This window comes from Tamandua tetradactyla, chromosome 9 (genome assembly GCF_023851605.1).
Source record: "Tamandua tetradactyla isolate mTamTet1 chromosome 9, mTamTet1.pri, whole genome shotgun sequence".
NCBI lineage: Eukaryota > Metazoa > Chordata > Mammalia > Pilosa > Myrmecophagidae > Tamandua > Tamandua tetradactyla.
The window spans coordinates 110,744,880-110,761,587 of record NC_135335.1 but is presented as its reverse complement, the minus strand read 5'-3'; the positions used below and the strand labels follow the sequence as shown (position 1 = coordinate 110,761,587).

The window sequence follows — 16,708 nt, the reverse complement described above, 5'->3', positions numbered from 1 at the left end:
ATGAATAATAGATCAGGCAGAGCATGGCTGTCTAACTTTGTGAAAGTTACTGGATTACTTTCAGACTCCCCTATATAAAGACTCTGATCCTTTTGTTTCATAATTGTGAAGGCTAGAAATAATATTTAATGTTTAGAACAATGTCTAACGTTTAAGAGGGATTTTCTAAGTGGTAACTCTACTTGATTCGATATATAATAAATAAATTATGGGGAAAAGAATTTGGATCATGGCTCAAACATTAAAGCAAAACTAATTGCTATGAGGAACCTTTTATTTTGTCCTATATATAATAATATTTAGGTTTTAACTGGCCCACTTTGGAATTTTTAGAAGCAAATCATAGGGCAAATGAAATGTAAATTTTTTGAAAAATGTTCTATTGCACAAGACATTTTTAAATCAGTTTTTCCACCATGATAGTATATAAGCAAAAAATATTCTAGTGTCATCAGTGTTTCCAAGTTTTTATATCAATCGTTTGCTATAATTATTTTTGAAGTGTCTATTTTATCATTTTGTTTTTCCTTTATTCATTGTACATAGATCAGAATATGTTGAAATTTTCTTTATCATTATTTGTCAAGAGCTTCATTATTTGAACAGTTGTCTAAAATTTTCAGGCAATAAAATATTTCAATTTTATGTATTTATCATTAAGTTGGAGAGATTTCATTATTTTATAATGCTACTGATAAAATCTTTATCACTAAGGTATGAGATTAATCTTACACAATGAAGGCTATATAAGAGGGCACTAATTTTATAAGTGGCTGGTTCATTCATGCATATTTTCATGTTACAATTTAATTTTTCTTTCAACACAAACGGTAAGTATAGAGCTCAGATAAAGGGATCTCATTGTCCTATCTACAAATGTAAGTGCATCAGGTAAATACTAGTGATGGCATTCTGTAAAATGCATTACTAGTAAACAACTCAAAATCTTGCTGTCGTTCTCAAGTCTCTTTCAAGAAAGAGATATTACATCAGTTTCGGATTGTATTCAGACACTCATATTATGAGTGTAGTGATTTCACAATATATAAAGTTATTTTATTTGTGTAACCAGAAATCCAGAAGGCTGTCTATAGACTTTCACTGCATCATCCTTTCTTGTGGCTGATGTCATCACTGCTGCTCCTTAGTCACAAATTATCTGCTGCAACTCCAGCCTCCAGTCCATGTTCCAGATCGTAAGAAAAAAGAAGTGACAAGAGGCAAAGATGGACCACTGTAGCCTTCCGTAAGGTCACATCAGCCATAACTATCTCCCCTAGATGCAGGGGAAGCTGGGAAATAGAATGTTTTAGCTACGTATTCTTCCATCTTCAAAAAAACTGGGATTTTTTTTTTTTTAATAAAGAAGGCATGAAAGGGCATTGGGTGGACAACTAGCAATATCTAGTCTGCCACATCAAGTAAAGGAATTCAAGCGTGGTTATTTCCATATGATCCTTATCAGGAGGCTGGACCAGCATGAACAGTTGCTGATGCTGAAGTTCTCAGAGAAAATCCCTGGATTCACTAAAGGCCATTTGGTTTTGAAAACATGAGGTATTATTTTCATTTTAGGATTTTATCAATATTTTGACCAATATGTTTGTAACTACTTTTCTACCGGTCTACCGATCTACAAACTTGTACTGGTCTACTCTCTACTCGTGACTACTAACTATACCCACTGACATCTCACTGTAATAATAGTCTGTAAGATATGGTGGCTCCTGTAAGGTATATATGTCGCCAAATAATGCTGAGATTTATTTACATTATCTTATTTTGCTGATGAGGAAACATGTCATTTTACAATATTTCTCACCTAATAAGTAAGAAATATGAATTGAACCCAACTTGAGCTTTTCTATTTTTAATGAGTGTGTGGATTCTGCATGGTTCTTGCTACAAATGAGGAGTCTAAACCTTTACTTCCAGAAATACAAATTCAGTATATCTGCAATGAAGCTGTGAAATCTGCATTTAAATAATTTTAATAAGTACTATAGGTGAGTTCTGTTGCAAGAGGTCCATAAATCTTATTTTATAAACCAGGCAATTTGATGTTAAAATTAAAGTTCTTTAAGACTATTATCTCCCATAGGGGTGTATGAAGAACATACACTTCAAATGCTTACTACTTCAAAAATATGAGACTGCTCCCTTTTCTAATTCATGATGAAATAAGCAAAATATATGTGCATCTAGGTTCAAATCTACACCTTTATTCCTGCTGTCATGACACAAGTCAGGCCCTAGTTAGCGTTTACCTAGATTTTTGCAAAGGTTATCAATTGCTTCCCTGATTTCCTTACGATTTATAAAGTAAATGTCAATAGATTCAGCTAGTTGGAAGAAAGTTTAGAGAGCATAAGATTATGTTACATCGTGTTATAGAAGAAAGAGCTTCACAAACAGCAGATAAAGGGTTTTCCCCAAACCAGAGCTCTGGTATGTGGTAGAACTAAAATTTGTAGAATTGAAGTAAAGCGTAAGCTGAGTGATTCAGCTCAATTTTCAACATTGAGTGTATCAGATTTATAGTATGAAATATTTAGACAAGTATGTGAGATTGGAAAAGAGAAAGAAGATGAAGTGAAGAAACAGAGCCGCATAGTAGAAGGATTAAAGCCTTTAAAAGAAAACTCAACCTGGTGAAGCTTCTGATTGCAAGTGAAAGAATCTAAGCAAACTTCCAGAATCCTCAGGGTGGGAATTATAACTTACCTCACAAAAGCCCTGGTTCCAAGAAGTAGAACATTCTCAGCAACCCAAATCCACTTTGTTATGCAGAACGTAGATTATCTGGCTGCGGTTCTATAGGGTTCCTTACGCTGAACTCAAGGGTTAACTAGTCTTCCCCACCCAGTCCCAGCAGCCCCAGACAAGGGCAGGTGTCCAAACCTGGACACAGAGCCCCACTTGTGGCAATTACTTATTATAACTCACTCTTGTCATCACTGTAGAACTAAACTGCTGTTAGCTTACTTGGACTAGGAAATGCTGATGGTAAATACAGTAGGGTGGCCTTACAAAGTCCAGCAGAAGTGAGAGGTGCTTATTTTATGTTGAGTAAATAGGCTCAAAGTGCATGGGGATGAGAGGCTTAAGATACATCAAACAGGCATACACTTTCTTTTCTATGGCTGACTTCTTGCTTAATAGGGAAATAAATTTTGAATAGATATTATGTGATTTACTTATCCTGATACAAGAACAGTTTACTTTGTTCTGGGGTTAAGGCAATAATATCTATAATAATAATGCCAATAATAATAATAGATGTTATTATATGTAAACTTTTTTTTGGCTCAGCAACTCTATAGGAACCTAATCTGAGAAATTAGTAATGGATATATGAAAATATTTGAATACTATATTCCTAACAGCTTATTTGAAGTATCAGAAATTAATTAGCTTCAAGGAGGAGGAGGTATCAAATATTAAGGAACATTAAGACAATATAACCTAGCTGGTCATCAAAAGTAATATATTCTTCAAGATGCTCTGACATTTTAATGAAAAAATTTCCCAGGAAAATGAATTCTTAAAGACAGTAGGAAAATTTAATTTTTAAGGTTGAAGTCATACTTCACCAAGATAATATAATAGTTATAATTCTGTTTGACTCTATCTAACATAACAGGAAAAGACAAAAAGGAAATCTCCAAGAAACACAAGAAAAACTGAATATAGACCCAATGATATAAGAGTTTTTCATATGCATTTTGCAGAAGTTTTCAGATTCAGAATAACAGGTAAAGATCGGAAAAAATATAATAAGGACATCTGAGAGAGAGAGAGAGGGCTTTGTATCCTAAAAATAAAAAATTGCATTTCTAGTCATGTCCATTCCATATTTACAAAATTTGCTGATATATATATTTTTGCTCATTGTGAGATATAGTTACTCTTGATATAAAATTATAGTTTACTTTTTTGTCACCATCTTGAATTATCACTGTATTCTGGCTTGCACACTACTTCTGAGAAGTTAGTTTTCTGTTTGTCACTTTTTTTTAGTAATCTCCTTTTGTTCTAGAAACTTTAAGATTTCTCTTTGTCTACTGCATTCTGCAATTATGCATAATGTCTGCATAATACTTTTCTTTTTAATTTATGTTGCTAGGTATCTACTGAGTCTCTTGAATCTAAGGACTGTTGTCTTTTATCAATTCTGGGAAATTCACAGCCATTATAATAATATCTCTTCCCCATGTTCTCTACTACTTCTTTCTGGAATTTTGATATTTAAAGGATACTTTGATGTAATTAGTTAAGAATCATGAGACGAAGAGGTTATTCTGGATTAACCAGGTGGGCTCAAAGTAATTGCAAAATTCCTTATAAGAAGGGTAGTAGGTGAGTGGGGAGAGAAGATGTTATGCTGATGGATTTGAATACAGAAAAAGGGAGAACTATCAAGGAATACAGATGGCTTCTAGAAGCTGGAAAGAGCAAGGAAACCAACTTTCCCATAGATCCTCCAAAGGAACACAGGCCTACAGACAAATTGATTTTAGACTTCTGACCCCCAGAAATATATGATAGTAATGTTTTGCTGTTCTACACCAGTAAATTTCTGGTAATTTGTTATAGCAACAATGGAGCAATAATAATAGATTTTTATTTCAATTGATATATATTCACGGTTCTTCTGGTTGGCTATTATAAATAATGCTGCCAGGAACATTCATGTAGATGTTTCTGGGTGGACATGGGTTTACAACTCTCTTGGGTATATACACCTAAGTGTAGAATTGCTGGGTCATGTGATACCTCCATACTGAACATTTCAGGAATTGCCACACTGTTTTCATAGAGTAGCTGTCCCTTTTTACACTCCCACGTATAATGTATAAGGTTTATTGTCTCTTTTGACTTTAGCCATCCTAGTGGGTACGAGTGGTTTTATCCCACTAAGATAAAATCACATTGTGGTTTTAAGTCATATCTCCATAGTAACTAACGACAGTGAGTATTGCTTCCCATGCTTATTGGCCATTTATAGATCATAATTGGAGAATTTGTTATTCAAACCATTGCTTATCTTTTAATTTGTTATTGATCTTTTTATTGTGGTGTTGTATGAGTTCATTATATTATGTTACAAGGCCTTTATTAGATAGATGATTTTCTAACATTTCATCCCAGACTTTGGCTTGTGTTTTCACTTTCTTGATGACATCCTGAGACACAACATTTTTAGAGGAATTTTGATGTCTTCCAGTGTACCCATTTATTTCTTTTTCTTTTACATGTTTGATGTCATATATAAGAAATCATTGCCTAATATAAATCACAAACACCCTTTATTTCTTCTAAAGGCTTTTTAGTTATAGCTCTTACATTTAAATCTATAGCCAATTTTCAGGTAATTTTGAGTGTGAGGTAAGCATCTGGCTTCCTTTTTTTTTGCATGTGACTGTTTAGTTTTCCCAGCACCATTTGTTGAAAAGAAAGTTCTTTCTTTCTTTAATTATCTTTACACCTTGTCAAATACCAAATAACTATGAATGAAAGAGTTTATTTCTGGACTCTAAATTCTTTCAATGTTCTGAATTTTCTAAATAATTGCTTTTGCGTTACTGGTTTATTTTGCCTCACCAAATGCCCTATGGCTTCACTCACAGTGTTGCCTCACGACTTCTTTCCTTTTTGTAGCAGCACAATGTTCGAATATGAGAAAAAAAGTAATAATAAAAAATGCATTGTTGTCTTTTATAATTAACTATACTGGTATTTTTTATTCATGTAAATTCATGCTATTGTCCACTGCCCTCTAATTTCAACCTGAAAGATATCCTTTATTATTGTAGGGAAGCTCTATAATCATCAAATTTCCTTAATAGTTGTTTATCTGGTTATATTTCAATTTCTCTTTTAATTTTTAAGGATAGTTTTTCTGAATTTAGATTTCTTGGTGTTCTAGTTTGCTAGCTGCTGGAATGCAACACACCAGAGATGGATTGGCTTTTAATAAAAAGGGACTTATTTAGTTAATGTATAGTTCTTCAGAGGAAAGGCAGCTAACTTTCAACTGAGGTTCTTTCTTACTTGGGAAGGCACAGGGTAGTCTCTGCTGGCCTTCTCTCCAGGTCTCTGGGTTCCAACAACTTTCCCTGGGGTGATTTCTTTCTGTATCTCCAAAGGCCTGGGCTGAGCTGTGAGTGCTAAGATGAGGTATGCTGAGCTGCTTGGGCTGTGCTACGCTGAGTCTCTCATTTAAGCACCAGCCAATTAAGTCAAACATCATTCATTGCAGCAGGCACGTCTCCTAGCCGACTGCAGATGAAATGAGCAACAGATGAGGTTCATGTACCATTGGCTCATGTCCACAGCAACAGAAGTAGGTACCTTCACCTGGCCAAGCTGACACCTGAATCTAACCACCACGCTTGGTTTACCAGCTTTTCATTTCATCGTTTTGAATATGTAGTCCCACTGTCTTCTGATCTCTGCAGTTTCTGATAGGAAGCTCTCTCTTAGCTTTTACTCTTTGAAGTTCATTGAGTTTCTAGAATGTATAGGTTCTTTTTTCATCAATTTTGAGAATTGGGGGCAATTACTTCTTCAAAAATTCTTTGTCCTTTACTCTCTTTTGTTCCTATCATAGATTGGTCTGTGAGATTTTTCCACAGGTCCCTAATGCCCTGTTCATTTTTCTTCATCATCCTTAGGCTAAATACTCTAAATTGAGTTATTTTTAAGTTCACTGAATTTTTTTCTTCTGGTTCAAATCTCATCCTTTCGAGCAATTTTTCATTTCAGTTATTGTACTTGTCTACTCCAGAGTTTCTATTTGGTTCTTTTAAAATTATTTTCTACTGGTTGGTACTCTTTCTTATGCTTTTCTTTAATTCTTTAGACATGGTTTCCTTTAGTTCTTTGAATGTATCTATAAGTGCTTTGAAGTATTTTTCTAGTAGGTCTATCATCTGAGCTCCTTAGGGACAGTTACTACAGACTGCTTTCCTTCCCTGTGTTTAAGTCATGCATTCTTTTTGTCTTTGTTTTCTATTTATTAAAACTGGACATATTTAAGAATATAATTAAAAATGCAATTCTGAATATGCTTGGCTTCCACCTTAGGGTTTTTTTCCTGTACTAAATATGTAAAGTGTGTATTCTTTTTGGTTTGTTTTTGGCGTGAGCAGGCACCAGGAAATGAACCCCAGTCTCCAGCATGGCAGGCGAGGATTCTGTCACTGAGCCACCATTGCACTGCCCTGTATTCTTTATAGTCTAGAAATACCAAAGTCTTAGCCTTGTTAGCCTAATGGTCAGCTAATGATTGTGTGGAGACTTCCTTAAATATATTGAGTTATTAAGCCTTTCCAGCCTTTACTGAGGACCTCTGGCTCCTTCTGGGAGGCATGCCTTCAATATTCAACTGGCTTACAACTCTGCTTTAGCTTTTGCTTCCTGCTGATATGCAGCCTCAACATCAGCCAGTAGAGAGACGGGACCTTCTTAAGTCTTCTCCTGGGAATTTGCATAGTTCCTACATATGTCTGATGTTCTGAAGTCCTAGGAATTTGTCAGGTCTTTTCAAAGTCTCCTATGGACATCTCTCACCCAATATTTTCCTCTTAAGCTTTTGGTTCTACTCTTGTTGCCTCCAGTGGTATCAGAACTTCAGGTTATAAGGATGTTAAATGAATGTTACTGGTTCTTCCAGACAAATACACTGGGTATAGGAATCTTCATAATACAAGTAATCTGAGTCATTTCAAATAAAGGCAATTCCTCTGATTGGGGCATTTCCATGGAGCTTCCAGATAGGGCATAAAGTGACAATTATCTGGGATGTAACTTTTTGGAAGCTCCAAATCCATTCTTCCTCATCCAGTTGCTGCTAGGCTACTGACTTCACAGCTGCCGTGGCTCTGATGCCCTTAGTTTCAAGGCTCCACCAGAAGAAAATGGGAATAGTCATGCTAAAATGCCAGAATTTCATTGTTCTTACCATGATTTGGCATTTTTCTTTCTTGAATAAATCTCTTCAGACAACCTTTGATAATTTCTAGAGTCTGAAAAAGTTGATTGCCAGTAAGCTCATTGCTTTCAAAGGGGCACAGATTTTCAGACCTGATACCTTACCACTTCAGAAATGTTTCCCTTGGTATTCTCTCTTTTTTGGGGGGCGGAGAGGGGGGTTAAATAACACTTTTTTATTATAGAAGTTGTAGATTTACAGGAAATCATGCAGAAAGTATAGAATTCCTATAGAGCTCTCCACCTACTTTTCCATATTAACATTTTTCATTCTTCTGGTACTTTTGTTACAATCAATGAAAAAATACTATTATACCATACTAGCATATATTTTACAATAGGGTCCAATGTTTGTGTCATGCAGTTCTATGATGCTGCTTTTTTTAAAAATTTTTATTCTGCTAACATATATGACCTAAAATTTCCCATTTTACCTCCTTTCAAATGTAAAAATAAGTGGTGTTAATTGCATTTGATGTTTCATTATTACCATCCATTACCAAAACCTTTCCATTTGATTTTAATAGTTTTAATAGTTTGTATTGGTTCTTCTTTAGGTTTGTTTTATTGCCTTCCTTAATCTTTGCCAAGTTATTTCCCTTCAAAGCCTTCCAAGGTTCTACCTTTAAAAGTATAACTAATCTGTCCAATGCTTCACTCCTGCTTTCCAAGTACCCAAACATGTTTATTACTGGGATGTACACTTCCTAAGTTGGATATAGAACCTTTTTTCCTGAGAATACGCTGGATGATGAAGTCTCTCTAGCAGCTATAGCTTATAAGAATAAATTATAATAAAGGATTTAGTTCCATACTATATCTGTCAGTTACCTTATATTGTGCATAAATAGATAGACACACACACATGCACACTTTTGTCATTTCAGGCCCTTTCTGAATTTATCAGATCTATTTTATTGCAACAGTAAAACCAAGACAATTTTAAGTGGCAGGGTAGAGGGGAGAGGCAACATTGTTCTCAGGTAATAACAATCCCAGATAGTACAGTGTCTATTCTTACTAGAATATTCCCGACTTTACTTAGTCGAAAAATATAATAAAAAATCGAATAATATTTGAAATTAATATGTTATTATATTATTTATAATGGCAGACATATATATTTGAAATGCATTTAAGATATTTTTTATCCTGTTTAGAAACTATAAACTTGCTGAGCTTAAAGTTTGGACCATTTTCTGCAAATCTATTTTAGCCCAAGTTTGGTGTTTTTTTGTTTTTTTTTTTTTTATTCCGCAAATTTGGAGCTGATGTTATTATTAGAAAACAGTACAGCAGAAGACTTTTACAATGAGAAATTCTTCCACTTTTGACCTATGAAATTTCAGATTTGGAGAAGGACATTAGAAACCATCTAATCATGAGTTCACAGCATGGAATGCATACAATGATTGATGCACATAGAATCAAAGATCTTTGTAGGCACTGAGTACTGATCGGATTATATGCATCCCAAAATATAACTTAAAATGAAACAAGACTTACCTATAAAATATATAGAAAGAGACTCACATATGTTTTTCCAAGATGACTATTTGAAAACTATATGAACAGTTTTCCTATGTTGATTTGAGACTATAAAATACATGGAAATAAAATCCTATTTTTTTCTCAAGGTAACCATTTGAAAGCATTTTCTGAAATGACATATCTCAAATTCAGTACAAATATTTTGTTGTGCCTCTGAAAATTCTCAGCCTGTCCATTGTAATGTTCAGCCTTGCATATAGAAGATGATTTTTGACACAGTAAGATGAATTCGGTGGCATGTAGATATGGCATTTATTTCCGTCAAATCATATCATTAAAAATATTTACTTTTATTTGACTCTCCATATTTATGGTTTCTTAAAACAAAAGCTTCCATTTGATGCTATTATACCTTTAAAATCTTTCTAAAACCTATTTATCTCTTTCTAAAAAGAGAATGCATGATTAAATTTCTAAGCTTTTGGCAATCAAGAATGCAATGCCATTATTTTGTTTTCATTAGATTATTTCTATCATTAATTATTATAAGACTTTCTTCTAAACTGCATTTAAGTAAAGTAGTGAATATTCTTTAATAATAGTCTGCTTAAAATAGTATTGTAGGCAATGCAAGAGTAGTTCAGTGTTAGAATTCTCACCTGTCAAGCCGGAGACCAGGGTTCAATTCTTAGAGCCTGCACATGCCAAAAAAATAAATGTATTTCAAGTTGTAATACTGAAATCAGAAAAACAATCATTGATTTTACATAGATCAGGGGTTGAGAAGCTTTTTCCTTAAATGGCTAAATAGTAAATATTGTAGTTTTATGGACTATATAGTCTCTATTGCAATTACTCAACTCTGCCATGAAAGTAGGAAAGCACCCATAGACAATATATAAATGAATAAGTGTGATTGTTCCAATAAAACTTATTTTCGGAATGGATTGAGTTTAACCCCATAGTTTGCTGATCCCTGCTGTAAATGAAAGAATAGCAGACAGAGAAAATATGGGGTCCTTCAAACATAACCAACTGGTTAATAATTAAACCAGGACTCATATTCCTAAACAAGCATTTTATTCTGTGGTACCTCATACCAGAAAGCATTTTTCCCTAGGATTTCTTCTGTTTTGCTAAAGCAGTTATTTTCCTTAATAATAATAAATTTACATTTATTAATAATAAAATAAATGTAAATGTATTTTACATTTATTACATCTTTATATATAATATATATTGGGGAGGATTGATTTGGCTTAGGGTTTAAACTTTATTTTAATTAAAAACTTTTGGATACATTAGCAAATTATTATTATATCTAATTATATGAATTATTGGTTCTAGGCCCACTGATAATTATCATGTATTAATAGCAAACATAAACATGAAAATTGGAATTATTGGAATCATGTGTTTAACAAAAAATATATAGATAGGTGGTTTGCAAAGATTAATATAATAAAATGTAGCTTAAAATATAAGGCACTTAAAATACATACTTGTGTCTCTGAAAAAAATCACACTAGAAAACTGTATTTCTGATAACCTATCTTTGAAATGGTAATTTAGCTTTTTTGCATAGAAGATTAAGTTGCTCATTAATTGGGGTCACAGGAAAGCTATTAACACCATATCAAATTTGGTTATAGTTTCCATTCAAATTCCCCCATGACTTGACATAAGTTTAAAGATTAAAAACACTATTTTCCATCTATTAGTTGCTAAAGTTGTCATCATTATAGAAGTAAATGAACTCATTTTATTTACTTCAACCACCTGTCCTCAAACAAAACTTTGCTACATGTTTATCATTTGGCTGATGACATAGCCCTTTCATTTCTACCTCTGAGGAGTACTTAATTATTGAATCTCAATTTAAAAATAAATCTAGTATATGCAATTGTATTATCTTTCTTTTTTAAGAAGGTCCTGTGTTCCAGTTGATTGTGATTTGAAGAGCTCTCAGCTCCCTTTATTAAAATTAAGGGAGCATGCTTACCATATTTAAAAAGAGAAAGGTACCATTTTATTAATGAATACTTAGTCTTTGAACTCTGATGAAAAGTTCCCCAGCTCTGTTTGGTGTATACTTTTATGGGTTTGATAAACATGTATGAATCATTTTTATCATTGTGAACTAACTTAACGTAATCATTCTGTGGTTGGTGTATAAAAATATATTGGTCAGAAAACAATTGGGCTTTTTTCGAGTTTTGATAAGCTTTTTTAGGATATTGTTCTAGTTTGCTAGCTGTTGGAATGCAATATACCAGAAATAAAATGGTTTTTAAAAGGGACAATTTAATGAGTTGCTGGTTTTTGGTTCTAAGCCCCAGAAAATGTCCCAATTAAAACAAGTCTATAGAAATGTCCAGTCAAAAGCATCCATCTAGGGAAAGATACCTTGGTTCAAGAAGGCCGATGAAGTTCAGGGTCTCTCTCTCAAGTGAGAAGGCACATGGCAAACACAGTCAGGGCTTCTCTCTCATCTGGAAGGGCACATGGTGAATACGGTGTCATCTGTAGCTCTCTCTCCTGGCTTCCGGTTTCATGAAGCTCCCCGTGAGGCGTTTTCCTTCTTCATCTCCAAAGGTCACTGGCTGGCAGACTCTCTGCTTTGTGGTGCTGAAGCATTCTCTGCTCTCTCTGAATCTCTCATTCTCCAAAATATTTCCTCTTTTATGGGACTCCAATAGACCAATCAAGACCCACCCAAAGGGGTGGAGACATGTCATCACCTAATCCCGTTTAACAACCACTCCTGACTATATCACATCATCCAGGGACATGTTCTGATTACAGTTTCAAACATAGAGTACTGAATAGAGATTATTCTACTTTTATGAAATAATATTTTGATTAAAACATGGCTTTTCTAAGGGGTATACTTCCTTTCAAACCAGCACAGATACACAGGTATAAATTTTTATGTTCTTCATATTCAAGTTTCCGAAACTCTTGAGGTTTTTGTATATCTTTGGAAACCTCATCAGAGTCATCATAAGAATGAGGCCATTCCAAATTTATGATGACTTGTTTTCTAATATCTATTTGCGTATTCATTATTTATAATACACGTTCCCATAGAAATATATTATGATGAGAAATTTGTTTTTAAGACTAGTACAAATATAATTATTTAACCAATAAATTTGGTAATCCATATTATAATTGTACTGTAACAATTAACCACTACATATAACAGATTTTTCCTCTGTGGGAAAAATGTTTCAGTTTCTAATTATTCATTCTGTCAAGCTGTGTCCTAATATGAATATTTATTTTCAAATATATTGAATCCAAATATGTAGAAATATCTAACTGCTATTTCTTAAAGTATGGCTCATAACCAATAAGTTGATCACAAAATCAATTTAGCAGGCTGCCACCATTTATTTAATGAGGGTAGAATGCGATGGAAAAGACGCATTTTAGTTCAATTATATGCATAAAGAAATATATTTATGGTCATTCTGGGTATGTTAAATAGCAATGTAAAATGTATTTCTGTGGGTTGCAAAATTAAAAATTAAAAATCACAATACACTCAAGATGACTGGATTTTTTGCGTTTGTTCCAGGTACATTTTGCTATAGAATAGACATAAACAGTGTGCAGGCAAAATGTTCCTAAAACTAAAATGATAATGTTTTTATGGTCTTAGTAGATGTTTATTTAATCAATACACAGGCATTGCTAGACAAAGTGAAGTGTGTAAGTGATATCAACTTATCTATTCATTTACATTTAAATGCTATCATAAGAAATATCATTTGGGCCTCAGGATTGTCCACGTTGAAACTCTTCTTTAAAGAAATCCACTGAATAATTGCTGAGTGGGTGGGGAAGATTGGAATGCACTCGGTACCTCATCTGTTTAACCTTGATTGCCCTCCTTATGAAAGGGGAACATGCAATGTAAGTTCATAATTCACTCAAGAAATTAATTTAGACCCTACCATGTGTTTAGTGCTGAGCTAGACAATAGAGGTTTTGAACTTCATGGAACTTATTTTGTAATAGACAGAGGCCAACCATAGATACAAATAATTAAATATGCTTGACTGAAGTAGTAACAGATTCTAGAAAAGAAATTTAAAGGGTATGTGATGGTGTTTGAGGGGCAGGGCAGTTTTAGATAGTTCTGCCAGGCATGCAGTCTCTGTGGAGGCAAGTCTGACCTTAGCTCTGAATAATGAGAAGATACAAATCTCGCAAAGGTTAGGAGCATAGAAAGTAAGTATAAGAGCCCCAAGGTGGGAATGCAAAGGAGCCAACTATATGAAGAGGAAGGTGATAAATAGGAGATGGTAAAAAAGGTGGTAGCATAACATTGTGAATGTAATTAACAGCACTTAATTATAAATTTGAGTGTGGTTAAGAGGGGAAATTTTTAGTTTGTATATATGCTAGTAGAATATTTTTTTAAGAAAGACAATACACCACAGTGGACCCAAATGTAAACCATGGACTATAGTCATTAATACATTTATAATCATATTCGTTCGTCAGTTGTAGCAAACATACAACACTAATGCAAGGTTTTAATAATAGGGGGAATATGGGAACTGTATTTTCTGCATGATTTTTCTGTAAATTTATAGCTGTTCTTATGAAATTAAAAAATGAGAAGATGTAAAAGAAAACAGCTTCCAGATCAGTCAGCATGCTTTAGGTCAAGGTACTGAGTTTGGATTTTAATCCTATTCATTAGGAAGCAAATGAATAAAATAGAGAAATAATATGAGTAGCTTTCCATTTTGAGAGGAATATTGTGTCTTCTGTGTGGCACTTGAATGTACAGAAATAAAAGTGGAATCAGGGAATCGTTTAGATGGTATTGCTATACTTGCTGGAATCCGTTTTAGTTTTCCTTGGCTGGTCAAGCAAATACCATGCAATGGGTTGAATTAAATGTCGAGAATTTTTAAATTAGTTCATGGTTTTAATGCTCATCCAAATCAGGGCATCATGAAATGATGCTTTTTTCTGGAAGACTGGCATTCTGGGGCTGGCTGCCAGTGACCCTTCATCCTGGGTTCCTGTCACGTAGCATGCACTTGGTGGCCTCTCCCTTCTCTTGTTAGTTCTATTGACCTTCAGTTTCTTGCTTCCAGTGGCTTTCTCTAGATATCCATATATGAATTTCATTCCACTTATAAAGGACTCCTGTAATGGGGTTAGAATTCGAATTGATTGAGTTGGGCCGTGACTTAACTGAAGAAACCATATCAAAAAAAGTCCTACTTACAATGGGTTCACATGCACAGGAATTAATCAAATATAAAAACACGTTTTTTGCAGGTGCATACAGCTCCAAAACAACACATAAGATTATGTTGGATTAAAATGTGGCTACTTGTTTACTTCTGAAATACACATTAAAGGTAGTCACATGTTGGATGTGGTTGCTATAACACCATTCAAACTTAATAATTAAGTCTCTAAATTTGACCAGAAATTTCACTTGTATTCCTTATAACAACATTTTCTGAAATCAGGCCCTCATCACTATCAGAATGACACATTACATTGAAGTACAGTATATTTAAAGTCTTCCTGAAAGTTAATGCCTGATAGCCAATGTCCATTTTTGTAATAAATATTAAAAAAAAAAAAAAAACACCACAAACAACTTAAAGGCAAGTAGGGAAAAATAAGTTTGGGACTCACACCTTATGGAGAGAAAATCCTATTACTATTTCAGAACAGAGAAAACCCTCGGTAGAAGTGGTCTTTAGATAGTGTGAGTTCATTGTCCCCAAAGAATAGTTTAAAACAATATGTATTAGAACTTTGCTTTTACGTTCTGGAAGTGAAGCCTACGGATTTATTTCAAGAGCTCTCAATTCTTACTAGAGATTTATAAAGAGTGAATTTCTTTTTAAGTTGAATAACTTATAAGTAATTTTATAGGCTATAGAAAGCAAACATGTAATAAATACTGAGATTTTATACTTAATTAGGAAGACAGTGTTACTTTTAATTCATTCAGCAAATATCTAGTGAACATATATTGAGAATATGTTTAATATTTATTGGCTTACCATGTTCCATTGTATATTCTTAAGATACAATGATGAACAAAAATCATCTTGCTCACAGTATGAAAACCATTTACATTAAGCTGTGCATAGGAGGCAGGACTTGAACTGTTCCTTAGTCCCTGTTTTTCTGACAATAAAATTCCTTCAATTCTTATTGTTCTATTTTCACTTGCATGAAGCACCAAGTTTAATGCTTGATCTATTATTCTCCTCCATGATTTTAATTTTAATATCTATGCTTATCATTTTAGTACAACAAGAAGTTAGCAACAAATTAAGTTTCTCAGAGTGTGGTCCACAAACCACCTATAAAGAAGTACTTGTAGACTGGCTAAATATTTGGATCCTATGTCCCACCCAGATTCTAAATTACAATCTCTGCACCTAAAATGCTGACCCTGATGTTTCAAATCAGATTCTGAAGAGCACAAATGTTTGAGAACAACTGACCAGAAGGTATCTGTATGCTTATCAAAATAGGGAAAGCAACTTGAATGCTAAAGCAGAGTTAGAATTTTCCATAAAATTTGCAGCATTTCAGTAGCCCAGTAATTTATCCCAGAACAAACAAAGTTCTCCTTCAAACTAGATCTTCTAGGGAGTATGATGTTTATATCCACTTTTTTCATAAGAGTCAATGGCATTATTGATAATGGGAAATTAAGTCCATCAACCATGAATGGGCTCAAGGCTGTACCCACACCTGTCTCATTTTCTCATCTAACAAATGTATATGTATAAATGCCTATTAAGCTCTCTAGATGCTCTTCCACAGAAACTTTAAAATAAGTATGAGGAGCCGTGAACACCTGTGCTCAATACATTGCCATCAGGGTTTCAAGAACTGAGATTGTTTTTATGAACTTCTAGCATTAAGATTTTTAAAGGTGAATTTGGTGAAAGATGCCATCTTTTTCATCTTAAAGTCTGACAGCTGGCAAACAAAAGACATTAAAAGGATTCAAGCTCAAACATTAAAGGCTTCTCAATCTAGCCATATTTAATAAACTACTCTTAATTGTCACTGTACTTGATTTACTTTTTCCATCTCACAGAGGTCTGCCTCTTTAAACTTCCTATAAATCCTGAGAAATAAATAATTAAAAATATTAACTCCCAGGTGTCCACAATGAAACAGAAGCATTATGAAGTAGGGATGGAGTTCATAAACT

The 16,708-nt window shown here is 33.7% G+C and overlaps 1 long non-coding RNA gene across 2 annotated transcripts in view; it reads left to right on the top strand.

Moving 5' to 3' along the window:
* Window positions 1-1,158: 1,158 nt before the first annotated feature.
* The window catches only part of LOC143646282 (uncharacterized), a 169,580-nt gene continuing 154,030 nt past the window's right edge, over window positions 1,159-16,708 (top strand). For both annotated transcript variants that reach the window (XR_013157445.1, XR_013157444.1), the window contains exons 1-2: window positions 1,159-1,246; window positions 1,466-1,557. This is a non-coding gene — a long non-coding RNA (uncharacterized LOC143646282). The remainder of the gene's footprint in view (window positions 1,247-1,465; window positions 1,558-16,708) is intronic.